This window comes from Crocodylus siamensis, chromosome 6 (genome assembly GCF_052110815.1).
Source record: "Crocodylus siamensis isolate JL-2025a chromosome 6, ASM5211081v1, whole genome shotgun sequence".
Taxonomy (NCBI): domain Eukaryota; kingdom Metazoa; phylum Chordata; order Crocodylia; family Crocodylidae; genus Crocodylus; species Crocodylus siamensis.
Genome location: NC_143400.1, coordinates 23,461,816 through 23,479,753, shown reverse-complemented (window position 1 = coordinate 23,479,753; position 17,938 = coordinate 23,461,816). Strand labels below are relative to the sequence as shown.

General features: G+C 50.5%; 1 long non-coding RNA gene across 1 annotated transcript; it reads right to left on the bottom strand.

The window, feature by feature from the left end:
- Nucleotides 1-16,430: 16,430 nt before the first annotated feature.
- LOC149861686 (uncharacterized) lies at nt 16,431-17,515 on the bottom strand. The gene is made up of 3 exons (XR_016443066.1): nt 17,391-17,515; nt 17,130-17,245; nt 16,431-16,540 (listed from the first exon to the last, which is right to left on the bottom strand). It is a non-coding gene; the product is annotated as an uncharacterized LOC149861686 (long non-coding RNA).
- Between the last annotated feature and the right edge of the window lie 423 nt (nt 17,516-17,938).

Below are 17,938 nucleotides of genomic sequence, written 5' to 3'. Positions count from 1 at the left end.
CTACATACTCAAAGCAGGCACCAGGAAGTTTTCACCCAGACACTTACAAGCCACCCAAGATCTCCCATGGCCCCAAAATAAGAGGCAAATCCGTGCACTTTTAGGCATGGCAGGATTTTGCAGAAGCCGTGGATCCTGTTCACTAGTCTAAAGACAAAGAACAAGCATTTCACGAAATAAAACATACCCTCATGACTGCACCAGCCCTGGGCCTCCCTGACTATACTAAACCTTTTATCTTATACGTTCATAAAAACAGAGGACTGGCTTCTGGAGCACTGACACAATCCTGGGGAGATCGGCCTCGACCAGTTGCATACTACTCAGTTCAACTGGACCTGGTCACCCAAGGAGCTGTTTCGTGCCTTCGCTCTGTTGCTGCTGCTGCAAGACTGGTACAGCGAGCCCAAGATCTAGTCTTGGGCCACCCGCTTGTCATAAGAATGCCACATTCAGTCAAGGCTCTCCTCCTCCAGCATAACACTCAGAATTTCTCAAACCAGAGACTCAACCGATATGAAGTCCTTTTGCTGACATCTGAAAACATCACCATACAGCGATGTGCGCAACTCAACCCAGCCACCCTTCTGCCAAAGGCAGATGAAGGATGGCCACACCATGATTGCTGTAAATTAATTATGTGGAAAAACCCCGAAGTGACCTTAAAGATCAACCCTTGTATAGCCCAGACTATGTTCTCTTCACCGACGGATCGTCGTCAGTCATCAAAGGCACAAGACGTGCAGGGTACGAGATAACCACAGTGCAGTGGGTTTGGGAAGCCAAGCCCCTTGCGCCAGGTACCAGTGCCCAAGCTGCAGAACTTACTGCCTTGCAGAGAGCATGTGAGCTCACCACGAACTGTTCAGTAACCATCTATACTGACTCTCGATATGCGTTTAGTATTTGTCATGCGACTGGCCAACTGTGGAAGCAGCGAGGATCCCTCACCTTGAATGGACACTCAATTGCTAATGCCACCGAAGTCAACAATCTTCTGAACGCTATCCTGTTCCCCAAAGAAATCGCAGTTGTCCACTGTCCAGGTCATTCCAAGGACAGCACTGAGATTGCTGCCGGGAACCGTATGGCTGATGCAGCCGCAAAAGCAGCGGCCATTCAACCCGTTTCTGACAACTCTAACTCTCGCCTCTTATGCATCACGTCATCCAGCCCAACCTCCATATACCAGCACCTTCAACCAACAGAAGTCCAGGACTGGAAAACCAAATATGAAGGCATTGAAGGGACAGATGGCATCTGGCGAGTAACTGACAGGCGTCCCATCGCCCCCAGAGCTGTTCTTCGCACGCTTGCCCTAAGAGCCCATCGTCTAAACCACTCTGGTAAAGAAAGTCTAGCATGCAGTATTCTCCATGATTGGTTCGTGCCTGGCATTTATGTAGAAGCCATCAGGATTGTCAACTCCTGCCCTGCATGCCAAGCATTTAATCACAAAACAAGAAAAAGTATTCACAAAGCGGGGAGGCCATGGGCCTATTTACCATTTCAAAGACTCCAGGTCAATTATATAGACTTACCAATTCAAAGACTCCAGGTCAATTATATAGACTTACCAAAGGCCTTCCACTATAAGCATTGTTTAGTAAAAATCGACCAGCTCACTGCATGGCCAGAAGCTTTCCCTGCTTCATGAGCAGATGCCTTGACTGTAGTCAAAGCCCTCCTTAGAAACATTATACCAAGATTCGGAGTTCCTGAAGTTATTGAGTCAGATCGAGGCTCACACTTTACTAAAAAAATATTGCAAGAAATGTATAAGACTTTAGGAATTCAAGCACAGTTTCATACCCCTTAGCACCCACAATCCTCAGGTCAGATAGAAAGGTTTAACCTATCCTTAAAAACCCTTTTAGGAAAGATCTGTGCCAAAACCAAATTAAAATGGCCTGAAGCCTTACCCATTATATTGTTTGCTCTTAGAACTAAGCCACGCAAACCTCTAAATCTGTCACCCTATGAGTTATTGTTTAGTCATCCCCCACCATTGTACAAAGACTGCCAAAGTCCACATATAAGCCTGTTTGGGGGAAATGAAAAGTTAACTGATTATGTCTTATCATTACAGCAGTCTCTCAGTTCTCTTCACAGGTCCGCAGCGTTGGTACAACCAGTACCCCTTGACACCAACCTCCATCCGTACCAACCTGGCGATTAGGTGTGGATCAAAAAGCATCGACGACAGAACTGTTTGGCACCACAGTGGGAAAGTCCCTTTCAAATCCTGCTAACGACTCACACTGTGGTCAAGGTCGCCAAGAAAAAAATCCTAGATCCACCATGGCCACTTAAAGCCCAATAAAGAACCAGCACCACCAGATAAACAAACTATAACCACTAACGTTAACAAAGCAGCCTTAGCCAACAGTAACTGGTTTAGCAGATTGAGTAATTCATTTAAATGGACTATTAGTAACTAGCTAAGCTGTCTTCTAACCCCCATGCTTTCTTTACTTACCATGCTCATTATAAGATGTATGTTTACATCTTGTATTATCGCTTATGTAAAAAGGCTGTTTACACACGCAACACAGAATAAGTACATTATGTACGCTCAAAAATAGCAGCCTCTGATATCAGCTACTGAGCTTACACTCATGGCTGAAAGGGGGGAATTGTCAGAAAAACAATATAACCCATAAAAAGCAGATGACCCCTTGCTGAACAGAGGATCTAATGCTAAACTTTTGCTGACCTTTCCCTAAGCTTAAAAAAACCCCTTTTGCGGACGGTAAGCAAAACCATGAATCTTTTGCCAACAAGGTTAATCACAGAACTAATTCCAAACAGTCTAAAGCTGTGTCCTGCAACTTTGTAACAGCAGACAAAAGACCTTGAATGAGCGCGCAGCTATGTAACGATTAATATATAAATATCAAGCTGTAAACTCAAGGCGGGGGGCTCTTTTGTTTTTAGACATGGAGCACCCCTCTGCAGAGCAATAAATCAACTTGCCGACACCCCTTCATTCTTGGCCTAATTGATCACGGCAAGAAACGAGTCCAAAGATGGGAGGAAGCCAGTGTTCCTCAGTATATGAACACACCCTTCGGTGTATGGGTGCTACACGGTAGCTGGCCTGTTTCCTCAACAATACCTGCTGTTCTTGCTCTGGACCGGGGGCCTGCAGATGTTCAGCTTTGAGAGGTTCCTGGCCTCCGTGCTGGCCATTGTGGCCCTCAGAAGGAGGTGGTACATGTTGGTGTGTTTGACCCACTTCCTCCCAGACCTAGGAGAGAACCCATAAGTCCTGGCTTCACCTCCTGTGTCCTACACCCATGGCCTACTAGAGCTAGAAGAGAACACAGGAGTCTCCTGGCACCCCTACCTGCCCTGATTAGCTCCTGTACAGTTTCCCTTGCAGATCTACCTCTGTTCTAACCCACCTGATGCCACTCCCCTGCCAAAGTTGGGAGAGAACCAAGGCATGCAGGCACCTAACCACTGCCATGACTCTAATGATTTAAGCTCCACCCCTAGATAATCAAGCATTAACCATGTCTTCATGGCATGAGTGGTTATTGCCAAATACATGATGCTCAGTAACAGCCCATGTCATTCACAACAGTCACATTTCCAATGATAAATTGATGTCTGTGAGAGGAGAGACAAGAGCCCTCCCAGTGTGGGCCAGACCCCTAACCAAAGCACCAAGCCATTTACCTTAGGAGCCAGGACAGACAGCAGCAGAGAGGAGGCTGGAGCACAGATGGCAATACAAATGCAGGCTTGGTGGTTTTGCAGCTGCCTGAGCCTGCATGTCGGAGAGAGCTGGGGGCATGGTCTCCAAGCAGCGCTGGCTGCTCAAAAGGCAGCCAAAGAAACAGCTGGAGAGGAGCGGGGGAGAGAGGAATGGAGCACCAGCTGGGAGACACTGTTTGAGGAGCTGGGAGGCTCCAGCTCTAGCCCCAGGTCCCTGGAGGAGGAGGCAGCCAGCCACCAGGAGACGTGAGGCAGGAGGTGGGTTCACAGGCCAGCAGAAGCCAAGGAGCCCTGCTGGAGAGCAGCAATCAGGTGAGATGCTGCAGGCGAACAGCAAGGCTCTGGCGAGGAGCCCTGGAATTGGGATTCAGGGCAGACCCTCAGGTTCGCAATCATCCTCAGAGCCCAGGGAACCACAAGCCCCAAGAAAGGGGAGCAGAGGGACTCTGGCAAGAGCGACTGAGACAGCCAGACCCCAGGTCAGCCAGATTCCAGGGTGGGGATGCCGGAGGAATTGGTAGGGACAGATCACAGGGAAGGTCCCAGTACCTCTACCCACTAAAAGGGGAAGGAGATGGACAAACCCCTAGGAGGGGAAGAGAAAGGAGCCCTTGAGAAAGACAGAGAGAGAGAAAGAGGAAGGCAGGCTCAGGAGCTGTACCGGCAAGTGCTGGCATCTTTTCTGTTGAGTTGTGAATGACCCCAGATGGGCAAGTTTATTTTCCTTAAGAGGGGGAGACCAACCCGAGACCCAGGGGTGGCTCCCTCTAGGGTTCACGGCCCTGAAGACCCAGCCCTGACAGGGCGGGCAGTGTAGGGAAGATCTGCGGGAAGCAGCTTCATCCCAGGCTGAAGGTGTGGTAAGGGTGGGGTAAAGGGGAGGTTTTGGAGCCCCAGGAAGACAAGCCCCAGCATTGAGACACCTCTGGGCCCCAACTGGGAAGTGCCTCCCCAACTTATAGCAGCAAAGATGTGGCAGGTGAGAAAGAGGGGCAGCGCCCAGACCATCTAGGGGGCACCAGAACAGGGTTTCACTCTGAAGTCACTCAGAGGCAGGGCACCCATGAAGAGGTCCCCAAGGCCTTACAATATCTATCGGTAACATTTTGGTGCATTGGCCAGGAATATAGAACCCAATCCAGGGCTTAGTGGGGCGACGTAAGCTCGGGGGGCCGATGGCAGCGATGGAGCTGGTCCAGCAGACCCTGAACTTGGTTGCACAGATCTTGCAGAAGCAGCAAGCAAACAGATGGATGACCTTAGATGAACAATTGCTGAAACAACAGCAGGTGATAGGCAGGTACATAGCGGATGTGAGGATCCCAAAAATGATGGCTGACAATGATCCCGAAGCCTTCTTGGAAAGCTTTGAGCAGGCCGCAATACCCGCAGGCCTGGATAAATCTAAGTGGGCCACCAAGGTCAGGGTGTTGCTGGTGAGCCCTGCAAAAGCGGCCTACAGGGCACTGTCACACCTTGCAGTTCAAGATTATGATCAGGTGAAGAAGCTGATCCTCTACCACCTGGATATTACTCCTGAACACTACCACCAAATGTTTCGCACACAGAAGAAGAAGGAGGTCCTACTCCAGAAATTAACAGACCTCCTGGAGTGGTGGATCCAGCTGGTTCAGGCGTCCCAGGAAGACATTGTGGACACCTTCCTGTTGGAACAGTTCCTGGTGGACTTAGAGGAAAGTACCCAAAGGTGGGTACTACAGCATTGTCCCAAGATGACATAGGAGGCCCTGCGCTTGGCAGAGGATTTCAATTGTGCACAAAGTAAGACTCCTCGAGAGAAGGTGGGCAGACTAGGGGCAGCAGTAAACCCTTGGCTGAATGAGAGGCAGAGTGATAGGGAAGGTAGAACACCTAGCCAGGCCCCGCTGGCAGGATCTACATGCTTCCATTGTGGAAAAAGGGGCCACTTTGCATGAGAATGCCCGATGAATACACAGCTCATGACCCTGAAGCCAGAGGGGCAGAGAGAGACTATCGAGGCAACCGTCCCACACCACAAGAGCCCCCATCAGAGGAAATAATGGACTGTAGCCCAAGCAATACAGAGCAAGCCATGCACCGAGATAAACCCTCTGTGATGGCAGTAGTGGCAGGGCAAGTGGTTTGTGCCATCCTTGACACGGGGTGTGACCAGATGCTGGTCAAGGCAGGGCTGATTTTGCGAAAAGAAGGGACTGAGACTAATCCCATTAAAATGCTCTGCCTGCACGGACAAGTCCCCATTTACCCCAGATGAAAAATTCTCGTGACGGTGAAAGGGGTTACCAGAGAAAAGCCAGTGGGGATATCAGCAGATCTACCACACCAAATGGTCCTAGGCCAGGATTGGCCAGAAATTTATGAGCTCCTGGAGAACCAGTGGTCCCGGGGAAGGTGGTACCAGGGGTTGGTAGGAGAGGAGGCCCCTGAAGATCAGGGTGAAGAGGGAGGAGTCCTTTGGGACCTGGAGCACATCATTAGTGGAGCCCAATTTTGAGATGTTCAGCAAGAAGAACCTATGTTCCAGGCCATCTGGGAGCTGGAAGTCACCCGGCACGATCAGCAAGTAATACACCCAGAACTGTGTGATTGGTTGCCCCGTTGTGAGGTAAGGAAGGGGCTCCTGTATTGTATCACAAGGGGACGGGGCGGGATGGAACAGGTGGCTCAAATCCTGGCACCCCAGCTGTATCAGTCTGTTTTGTTACGGCTGGCTCATACCAATCCCCTTTGGGGACACCTGGGCCAAGAGAAGACCATAGCCAGGTTGACCACTAGATTCTTTTGGCCACATCTCTACCAAGAGGTGGAGCAATTTTGTGCTGCATGTCCAGAATGCCAATGGGTAAGCCTAAAGAAACCCCCCAGGGCGCCACTTCAAACCATGCCAGTTATCGGGGAACCCTTCGCAAGGGTGGCATTGGACATTGTGGGCCCACTGCCCAAGTCATCTGGGGGACATCAGTTCATACTCGAGCTGGTGGACTATGCTACCCGTTACCTGGTGGCCATTCCACTCAGACCAGTTACAGGACCACAGGTAGCAGAGGAACTTCTTAAGTGGGTGTCCTGGGTAGGTCTGCCTCATGAGATCATGACAGATCAAGATACAAATTTTATGTCCCATGTAATGAAGGGCCTTTGGCAGGTCCTGTGCATAAAACACCTGCGGACGTCGATATACCACCCCCAGACAAATGGCCTTGTGGAGTGGTTTAATGATACCCTCATGGCCATGCTCAGACGTTGCATGCAGGAAGACCCTCAGTGGTGGGAACTGCTGGTTCCCCCATTTCTATTTGCTATCCGGGGAGGTGCTGCAGACATTGTCGGACTTTGCCCCATTTGAATTGGTCTTCAGACACACCCCACGGAGCTTACTGGATGTAGTTCAGGAAGGATGGGAGAGAACAGAGAAAGGAGGAGATCCCCCATACCAATATGTGCAGACTCTGAGAAAGAGACTGCAAAAAGCAAACCAAGTGGCCGGAAACAATCTGAGGGAAGCCCAGAAGCAGCAAAAATGACAATATGATAAAAATACGGGAGAGCGTGAGTTCCAAGCAGGTCAGAGGATGCTGATATTACTTCCTAGCTCCATGAGCAAATTTCTGACCTGTTGGTAAGGGCCTTTTCAGATCCTTTGTAGGGTTGGCCCCATCGACTACAAGGTCCTGCAACTCAGACATAGACAGGAGAAACAAATCTACCACACCAATCTACTGAAGGAGTGGTGCGAGCCGGAAGGGTTCCTGGCTACACCTGTCCTTGATAAAGAAGAATTGGGAAGAATCCTAGACAAGCCTGTAGGAGTAGGAGTATCCATAGGTCAAAACCCCACACAGAATCAGAAGGGGCAGATGGCAAGAATAGTATGAGAGTTCACTGACATGTTCAGTGAGACTCCCCGGAAAGGCCCGCGGGGTAGTCCACAAAATCTCAATGCCTGATGGAGCCTAGTGATGGAGAGGTGGAGGCGGATACCCTACCATCAATATCTGCTAGTAAAAGAAGAAATAATAAAAATGCTGGAGCAAGGAATCATCAGGGAGTCCCGAATCATCAGGGAATACCATCACCCGATTCAATGCCTTTCCCATGCCTCAGGTGAAAGAATTTTTGGAAAAAATAGGACAGGCTTGGTTTATATCCACCTTTGACCTGGCAAAAGGGTATTGGCAAATACCCTTGCATCCAAAAGACAGGGCCAAGACAGCATTTGGGACCCCATGGGGCTTATACGAGTTCTGCAGGATGCCTTTTGGCCCCAGTGGGGTGGCAGCGACCTTCCAAAGATTAATGGTTTGGGTTCTAGCCCCCCATCATCAGTACGCAGCCGCATACATTGATGATATCGTGGTGTATACCGAGACTTGGGACGAGCATGTGCGGGCAGTGCGGGCGGTGTTACAAGAACTGAGGCAGACCGGCCTGACAGCCCATCCCAAAAAAGTGCACATTGGGTCAAGTGGAGACAAAATACCTTGGGTTTCTGGTGGGGCAAGGCCAAACTAAACCATTGGCCGATAAGGTGGCTGCTATATAGAGATATAAAATACCATAAACAAAGAGGCAAATGAGAGCCTTCCTGGGCCTGGCCAGTTACTATGGACAGTTCATTCCCCATTTCGCAGAACTCACAGCCCCTCTAACAACTACCATCAAAGAGAAGGGGAATGGAACCATAAAACTGCAGGGAGAACAAAAAAAAGCTTTTGAGGAAGTTAAATGGGCCCTCTGTAGGGAGGTGGTACTTCATGCACTGGACTTTTCAGTGCCTTTTATCCTACAGGTTGATGCCTCAGGCCAAGCACTGGGGGCAGTGCTATCACAGGGAGTAGAGGGAGCTGAGAGACCAGTGGCCTATGCCAGTAGAAAGCTCAATGACCATGAAAGAAGGTATGCAACCATTGAGAGGGAATGCCTGGCCCTGAAGTGGGGGGTGGAACACTTTCAGTATTACCTGCTTGGTAGATAATTTACAGTTATAACGGACCATGCCCCACTGAAATGGCTAAAATCAGCCAAAACCGACAACGCCAAAATAACATGCTGGGCCTTGGGGTTACAGCCATTCCAGTTCATCATAAAATACAAACCTGGGAAAGATAATGTAGTTGCTGATTTTCTTTCCAGTTGCCATCCAAGGGACATCCCAGAAAATATACAAAACCATCAGGAAGAAAAATCACTGCCTGCATACATGACATCATGTAATAAGGGAAGAATGCCTAGCGGTGTCTTGAGGGGGGGAATATGCGAGAGGGGAGACAGGAACCCCCCCCAGCATGGCCCAGACCCCTAATCAAAGAACCATGGCACTTACCTTAGGAGCCAGGACAGATGGCAGCAGGGAGGAGGCTGGAGCACGGATGCCGACACAAACGCAGGCTTGGCGGTTTTGCAGCTGCCTGAGCCTGCGTGTCGGAGAGAGCTGGAGCCATGGTCTCCAAGCAGCATGGACTACTCAAAGGCAGCCGGAGAAACAGCTGGAGAGGAGTGGGGGAGAGAGGAATGGAGCACCAGCTGGGAAATGCCATCTGAGGATCTGGGAGGCTCCAGCTCTAGCCCCAGGACCCTGGAGGAGAAGGCAGCTGGCCACCAGGACACTGGTGAGGCAGAAGGTGGGTTCACAGGCCAGCAGGAGCCAAGGAGCCCTGCTGGAGAGCAGCAATCAGGTGAGATGCTGCAGGCGAACAGCAAGGCTCTGGCGAGGAGCCCTGGATTTGGGATTCAGAGCAGACCCTCAGGTCCGCAATCATCCTCAGAGCCCAGGGAACCACAAGCCCCAAGAAAGGGGAGCAGAGGGACACTGGCAAGAGCGACTGAGACAGCCAGACCCCAGGTCAGCCAGATTCCAGGGTGGGGATGCCGGAGGAACTGGTAGGGACAGATCACAGGGAAGGTCCCAGTACCTCTACCCACTAAGAAGGGGAAGGAGATGGACAAACCCCTAGGAGGGGAAGAGAAAGGAGCCCTTGAGAAAGAGAGAGAGAGAGAGAGAGAGGAAGGCGGGCTCAGGAGCTGTACCGGCAAGTGCTGGCATCTTTTCTGTTGAGTTGTGAATGACCCCAGATAGGCAAGTTTATTTTCCTTAAGAGGGGGAGAGCCAAGACCCAGGGGTGGCTCCCTCTAGGGTTCACGGCCCTGAAGACCCGGCCCTGACAGGGAGGGCAGTGTGGGGAAGATCTGCAGGAAGCAGCTTCGTCCCAGGCTGAAGGTGTGGTAAGGGTGGGGTAAAGGGGAGGTTTTGGAGCCCCAAGAAGACAAGCCCCAGCATTGAGACACCTCTGGGCCCCAACTGGGAAGTGCCTCCCCAACTTATAACAGCAAAGACGTGGCAGGCGAGAAAGAAGGGCAGTGCCCAGACCATCTGGGGTGCACCGGAACAGGGTTTCACTCTGAGGTCACTTGGAGGTAGGGCACACATGAAGAGGTCTCCAAGCCCTTTCAATGCCTATCGGCAACAATGTCCATAGAGACACCTGCACCCATATCAAGCTGAGGATCCAGAGACCCAACAACAAGGGACATGACAGACATGCCACATATTCTCACATAGAGAAGAAAAGCATCTTTCCTTGTGGTAAGGCATTGAATGGCAGCAGCAAAGGGGCTCATTGTTCTTTCCCCCGTGGATTTTGCCTGATAAAGAGTGGAAGTCATTCTTACCATATATTTCTTATATAATGTGGACTCTGATTTTCAGCATGGGGGGAGGGGGTGGGGGTGGGGAATAGTACGTCATACATGAGACTATATGGTACTCCTTCTGATAGCATCTTTGGGGAGAACTCAACTAATTTGGCTCCAGGGACAAGTTGCAGCAATAGCTGGGGCAGGTGAGAGTGCTCTCAGACTAAATTTGGGTCCCCATCGCCACAGATACAGACTCCAGTCCTCCTCCTGTAGGGGATGCTGCCAGATGGAGACAAGCAAGGATATTATGGGAGAGTCCTTCTAGGGGCTGCACCAGCACCTGGGGATTTATGTGAGCTCTGGAGCCTCCAGTCTATCTAATCATACCACTAGGGGACTGCAAGAATCAACCTTTTTTAGTAAGTGTACCCTGGTGGCTTGATGCAAAGCAGGTAGAGGTGGGGGGTGACACACGGCCAGACACAGAGCAGACGTGGTGCAGAGTGGTGGGTGGCAATGGCAGATGCTGTGTGTGAGCTTTCCCCCCTGTCGCTTCTGGCCTTCCAGGCAATACTTGTGCAGCCTGCAAAGGTGTGATGCTGCCTTTGCACCCCCACTGCTGGCCCTGCTCCAGGAAGGTGCTCCATCCCTGCCTGCCCATGTGTCCCCCCTAGGGCCTTCCTAACTACCCCTGACTTCCTGTATTTTCTTGCATATAAGCCAAACCTTTTTCTTCCTGCATAAACCAGGCAGTGAAGATTGGGGCGCACATTATGTGGAAAAAGTAAAAGCAGCTCAGAGCCATGGCAGTTAAGGCCAAGTTTCCAAAGCCATGGGGAAGAACACCTGGCTGGATGAAATGACCTCACATGCTGGATCAGGCTGGTTTGTGGGGTTGATCCCTGGGTCTTATCAGTGCATAGGGCTAACAGCTTTCTAGGTGCTGCTATTCAGGTTTCCTTCAAAAAAGGAAGGTGTCTGATATATACAGGGGGCATGTTATATGCAAGAAAGTATGGCAGTTCCCTTTTCCAAGAAACCAGGCAGCTCAGATGAATGAGCTCCCAATTAATTTTATTTTCTGGAATGGCTCAAACCTTGGAGCCCAATGGTGTGGTTCCCAAGTGCATTAGGCAAGGCCAGGTGAATTCAGAGTGGTGCAAGAGCCAGCTGCAGAGGGTGAAGTGGTCCCATGTTCTCCATCACATGAAGTGGGGCTCAGGAGAGGAGTTTCACCAAGAGCAGCCCAGTCAGGGCAGGAAGCAGGAGGGTGAAGGGTCCCCAGGCCACAGCGGATGTGCACTCTGCCTTGGAGGTATCCAGCCCAGCTAGTGGAAAGAGCTGTGAGCTCTCTTTCAAGCTCCAGCAGAAGGTCTCTGTGGCACAACCTTTCATGGTGACTTTTGCACTTTGGCCAGCTGCTGCGGGGCGGGGGGCGCTAGAAAACAACCCAGGAGAAATCAGATCAGGAGAAACCCAATCCCTTCTCTTCCCATGTCTATGCAGCCCCTGACCCTCCTTTCCAGACCTCAGTAGGATCCTCTCTCTCCTTCATTCCCACATGGAATCACATTCTACATGGTTGGTGGTAGAGGTGGGACCTTTTTTTTTTTGATTTATAAAGAAAATCAAAGGTCCTCTGGTGCACTGAGCCACTGGGGACAGTTTCCAGCTCCAGCATTGCCACCGCATCTCTGGTGACCTGGAGGAAATCTGTTTCTCTTAGTTTGCCTCAGTTTGCCCACTCAGGTCTTTTTTGGTCTTGCAGCTCTTTGAGGCCCGGGGCTATTCAGTGACCAATGGAGCCTCCTGATATCCAGATACAGCCACTCTCCAACAGAGCTCACAGGCTAGTTCACTCACATGAGATGTTGGAAGGCAGAAGAGACCCTAAGGGGGGCCAGGACTTGCAGGGGTGGGGGTAGAGCCTAGAACATGACCTAATGGGACATCTTGGTCCCATCGTGTTGTGAGGAGGTGGAGGGAAGAAACATACAAAGCTGATGCTGATATGGAGAGGGAAGGAGAGATGGAGGAAGTGGATGTTACCGGGTTTTGCAACAACATCCAGGCACTTGGTCTCTGAGCTCTTCCCACTGGAAGTGAAAGTGGGAGGCTAACTAAGCGTTACCACAGCCAGGATACTACCTCTGCCACATTCCTGGTTTTCCCCAGCTAGTAGGAAAACCATCTTGGCGGTCATGGTATTTCCCCTGCCAGGTTTACCTTTCCATTGGGGTGGAGGAGATAAAAAAAGGAAACACAGCTCTGCCCTTCTGCTTTTATCCACCCATTGCCTGGCCCTGCTGGTGTCCCACAGAAACACCCCCTGCCCCCAATGATTAGAAGCTCCCAGTATCATTTCTGCAGTTGTTTTCGAGTTTCTGTTTCCCTACCCTGGTGGGATGTGGGTTTGGTTTCTCTGGGCAGGATATTTCACTCCATCCCCATGAAGAAGCCTAGAGTTCAAGAGCAGGCACCTGGCTGGCCTTCTGCCTGCCTTGGAGGCTTGGGGTTGTGGTTCGTGCTCTAGCGTTGAAGCATGGACTAGGGTCTCCTGCATGAAATGTAATGTCCCATGTCAGTGGGACAGACCCCATCTGAAGCAAGAAGTTGGACAAGAAGTGGCCAACTGAGATCCCTTCCAGCTTGACTGTCCAATGATGCTATGGCAACTTGGCCTAGCACCTCCTTGTGACCCTGACTCCAAGGGCCTCTCAATACCTCCACCTTTAAGGAACAGGACTTTTCAAATGCTAGAGTCTCCTTCATGTAATGGCTCCACAAAGTTATCACCAGCTGGACACCTGGGTTATATCCCAGCTCTGAGAGAAAACTGGGGTCCTCTGGGTGACTTGGAGTGACTGTACATCCCACAGTCAAAGGCATGATACCATCCTGGATATCTCATAAGTTAGGCCAAATGAGCCATTTTTTCTCTTTTTTAAGCAATTTCCCATCCCCTGCTCTCCAAGGCTCTGTACTTCCCCCTCCAGAGCACTCAGTGGAGACCAGAGATACAGCTTAGCATGTTTGCGCGTGTCCCGTTTTGGGACTAAGGAAATGTGTTCATCCTGCTTAGACCTGAAAATCTGGGATCCCAGACCTCTGGGTTCATGAAACTGAGGAAATGTCATCAGCACTGTTAGAGCTGATAAAGCTGGAACCCAGACCCCTGGTCTCTTGAAAATGGGGAATTGTGGCCACCCTCATCAATGCTCATAAAGCTGGGTGCCTGGACTCGTGGGTTCTATTACTGATATATTAAATTTATGCTCATTAATCCTTATAATTAATAACGGTAATAACAGATTTCAGTGAATTTCTCTGATAATGCCAGCCAAATAATAGACTCATAACCACCTCCCTGGGTAACCTGTTCCAGTGCTTTACTACCCTCCTCATGAGAAAGTTCTTCCTAATATTTAAGCTCAACTTCCCTTGCTGCAACTGGAGCCCGTTGTTCCTTGTTCCATCATCTGCCCCCACTGAGAACAGCCCAGCTCCATCCTCGTTGGATCCACCCTGCAGGGAGCTGAAGGCTGCTGTTCAACCCCCTCCCTCAGCCTTCTCTTCTCCTTTACGTACATTCTTAGGATAAATATTGAACAGTTGCCTTTTATGAAACCTTCCTTATTCTTCCCCCGCAGTTTAATCAGCTTTGTCAAAAACAAGTGGCTGTTGGACTCGTCCTTTTCATACTGGGACTGTCAGGCAGTGAGTCCAGACCTGCAAAAGCTGTGAATGAGGGGACCCAGTGAAGGTGTGTGGTGGAGCTGGGAAGAGGCTGGGACTTCAGCACTGTGGGGGAAACTTGCTTGAGAAGCAGAAAGAAAATCACGTTGCTTTAGCCCCAAGCCATAGCCCAGCAGCTATGGGTTCTGGGAACCCTTCTCCAGACTTGCATGACGTGCATGTGGCTGCCACCCTGGGCACCAAGCAGGTGTGTGAGTTGTGTGTTACATGCTCAAGAGGGTGTATGGGTTGTGGGTGTTACCAAGAGGCAGGTTAGCTGTTGGCTGGAGAGCAGGACATGAAGGCATCTGGATGCCCAGGTTGTCTCCCCAACCCAGGGAGGTGACTGAGGTTTGAGGGTTTAGGGCAGGTGGGGCTGGGATCTGGGATGCCTGGGTTGTCTTTGCACTTGGGGGGGAGCGGGGAGTCAGGACTGGGGGGAATTGGAGCAGGTGGCAGGGACTGAGAGCCTGGACACCTGGGTAAAATCCCCAGGTCAGAGAGGTACATTGCGGGTTGATGGAGGTATACTGGAGGCTGATGGAGCTGATGGAGCTAGGAACTAGATTTCTTGGGGTCCATCCCTAAGCTTTGGGAGAGGCATGGAGGCTGATGACTTCTCTGGTGAATCACCCTCCTTGGAAGGTCCAGGCCATAGGACCCCCTCTTCCCGGCACCCCCCAACCCACCAGGGCCACAAAGGCTTCCCCCACTTCCTGGAAGAAGCAAATATTAAATGATTGCTCAATAACCACCGGGATACTGCAGTCCCAGTGCTGCATGAGTCATTTGTGACCCTACTGCGCAGTACCTCATTGGTACTGTACAGTAGCAGTGGTGTCATGGTTCATGCCTCTCATATAGCATCTCATGTACATGCACCCAATGAATAACAGCAACCAGGGGTCCAGGTCCTTCATTCTGCCTTTCAAAAACAAAAAGTATATTGTTATTCTGGGGTGTTATGCATACAAGGAAATATGGTATTGTTATTATCATCGTGATTATCTTTATTATACTTTCTTATCCGGAAATGCCTGGAACGGCACAAAGCCGAGTGAAAATATCATGACATTGGGTTGAATTTCAAGGACTTTCCCTCCAAATCTCATTGTTCCTGTCTAGCTATTTAGGCTGTGTTTTCTCCTCAGGAAGACCCCGATAGGAAGGAACAAAAAGGCTTTTAGGAGAAAGTTCTTCCTAATATTTAAGCTCAACTTCCCTTGCTGCAACTGGAGCCCGTTGTTCCTTGTTCCATCATCTGCCCCTGCTGAGAACAGTCCAGCTCCATCCTCATTGGATCCACCCTGCAGGGAGCTGAAGGCTGCTGTTCAACCCCCTCCCTCAGTCTTCTCTTCCCCTTTATGTATATTCTTAGGATAAATATTGAACAGTTGCCTTTTATGAAACCTTCCTTATTCTTTCCCCCCAGTTTCACCAGCTTTATCATCAACAAGTGGCTGTTGGACTCGTCCTTTTCATACTGGGATTATCAGGCAGTGAGTCCAGACCTGCAAAAGCTGTGAATGAGGGGACCCAGTGAAGGTGTGTGGTGGAGCTGGGAAGAGGCTGGGACTTCAGCACTGTGGGGGAAACTTGCTTGAGAAGCAGAAAGAAAATCACGTTGCTTTAGCCCCAAGCCATAGCCCAGCAGCTATGGGTTCTGGGAACCCTTCTCCAGACTTGCATGACGTGCATGTGGCTGCCACCCTGGGCACCAAGCAGGTGTGTGAGTTGTGTGTTACATGCTCAAGAGGGTGTATGGGTTGTGGGTGTTACCAAGAGGCAGGTTAGCTGTTGGCTGGAGAGCAGGACATGAAGGCATCTGGATGCCCAGGTTGTCTCCCCAACCCAGGGAGGTGACTGAGGTTTGAGGGTTTAGGGCAGGTGGGGCTGGGATCTGGGATGCCTGGGTTGTCTTTGCACTTGGGGGGGAGCGGGGAGTCAGGACTGGGGGGAATTGGAGCAGGTGGCAGGGACTGAGAGCCTGGACACCTGGGTAAAATCCCCAGGTCAGAGAGGTACATTGCGGGTTGATGGAGGTATACTGGAGGCTGATGGAGCTGATGGAGCTAGGAACTAGATTTCTTGGGGTCCATCCCTAAGCTTTGGGAGAGGCATGGAGGCTGATGACTTCTCTGGTGAATCACCCTCCTTGGATGGTCCAGGCCATAGGACCCCCTCTTCCCAGCACCCCCCAACCCACCAGGGCCACAAAGGCTTCCCCCACTTCCTGGAAGAAGCAAATACTAAATGATTGCTCAATAACCACCAGTATTGCATAGCCACAGTGCTGCATAGGTCATTTCTGACTCGACTGCACAGTAGCTTGTTGGTACTGTACAGTAGCAGTGGTGTCATGGTTTTTTGCCTCTCATATAGCATCTCGTGTGCATGCGCCCACGAAATAACAGCAACCAGGGATCCAGGTTCTTCATTTTGCCTTTCAAAAACAAAGAGTATACTGTTATTGTGGGGTGTTATGCATACAAGGAAATATGGTATTGTTATTATTATCATCATCATTATCTTTATTATACTTTCTTATCTAGAAATGCCTGGAACAGCACAAACCCCAGTTAAAATATCACAACATTGGGTTGAATTTCAAGGACTTTCCCTCCAAATCTCATTGTTCCTGTCTAGCTATTTAGGCTGTGTTTTCTCCTTAGGGAGACTCTGATAGGAAGGAACAAAAAGGCTTTTAGGGAGAGGCATGGAGGCTGGTGACTTCTCTAGTCAATCACCTTTCTTGGATGGTCCAGGCCATAGGTCCCCCTCTTCTCTGCTCTCCAGAGCCCACCTGGGCCACAATGACTTCCCCCACTTCCTGGAAGAACCCAGAAGCCCTAGGTGTTAGCCTCTCCCTTCCCCCATAATCCATTAGACCTCCTACCCCATCCTAGAACTTAGGATGCAACACTCAAGTCATGGACCCAGCTTCATACCCATCTTGCTTCAACTCCATAAAACTCCAGAATCTGGGGAGGGGATGACTGGGCTGGGCATGGAACCCAATCAGGCACACGTACATGATATAGTTTCTGTCTGAACAATGACACTGGGATCAAATCCAAGGCTGCAGGTCTCCACTGAGCTGAGCTGTCCTGGCTCTGGTCACTGCAAGACTTGTGCTCCAAGCCAGACCCTGGAGAAGGGAAGAGAAAAGCCTCCATTAGGATCTGGCCCAGGTTCAGGGGGGAGGCCCTAAGCTCAGCCCCTCACTGTCCTGCTCCCCCAGGGCCTCTCCTACTGGCTGCATCTGGGAACAACAATGGGGTGGGAGTTGTTACCTGTAGGGGTCGACCAGATGTGCTGGAATCCTCCAGGGCACCTTGGAGCTGTTGACACACACCAGGTCTTTGGCCCAAATGATCCCTGTGTAACCGGTTAGAATCACTTCAGCTTGGTGTGGCTTCTCCATGAATATTCACATTCATTTCCCTATTCACTCTGCTCCTTTGGAGAAAAACTGGCTTTTAGCTCTTCACCCCAAGCATTTCCTGGCACCAGATGTGTGGCTGGTGCCTATGCAAATAATGGGGTGGCCTGGGTGGAACTTTAGGACTTTGAACCTGGAAGAAGCCAGCTGCAGGCTGGGACATTCCCAACCTACCTGCAGCCAGGCGATCAGAGAGAGGACAAGGAAGATAATGGGAACTGTCATTATAGGAGTCAGGACAAAGTCAGCTCTGGGGTTGTGGCTGACAGGGAAGTCTCAGGAGTTGGGTTAGATTGACAGATTGACTTAGGGGGTGTGGACTGCTTCATAGATAGATATAGGTGGGTGGATGAATAGATGGGTGGATGGACGGATAGAAATAGAAGGTGTATATAGGTG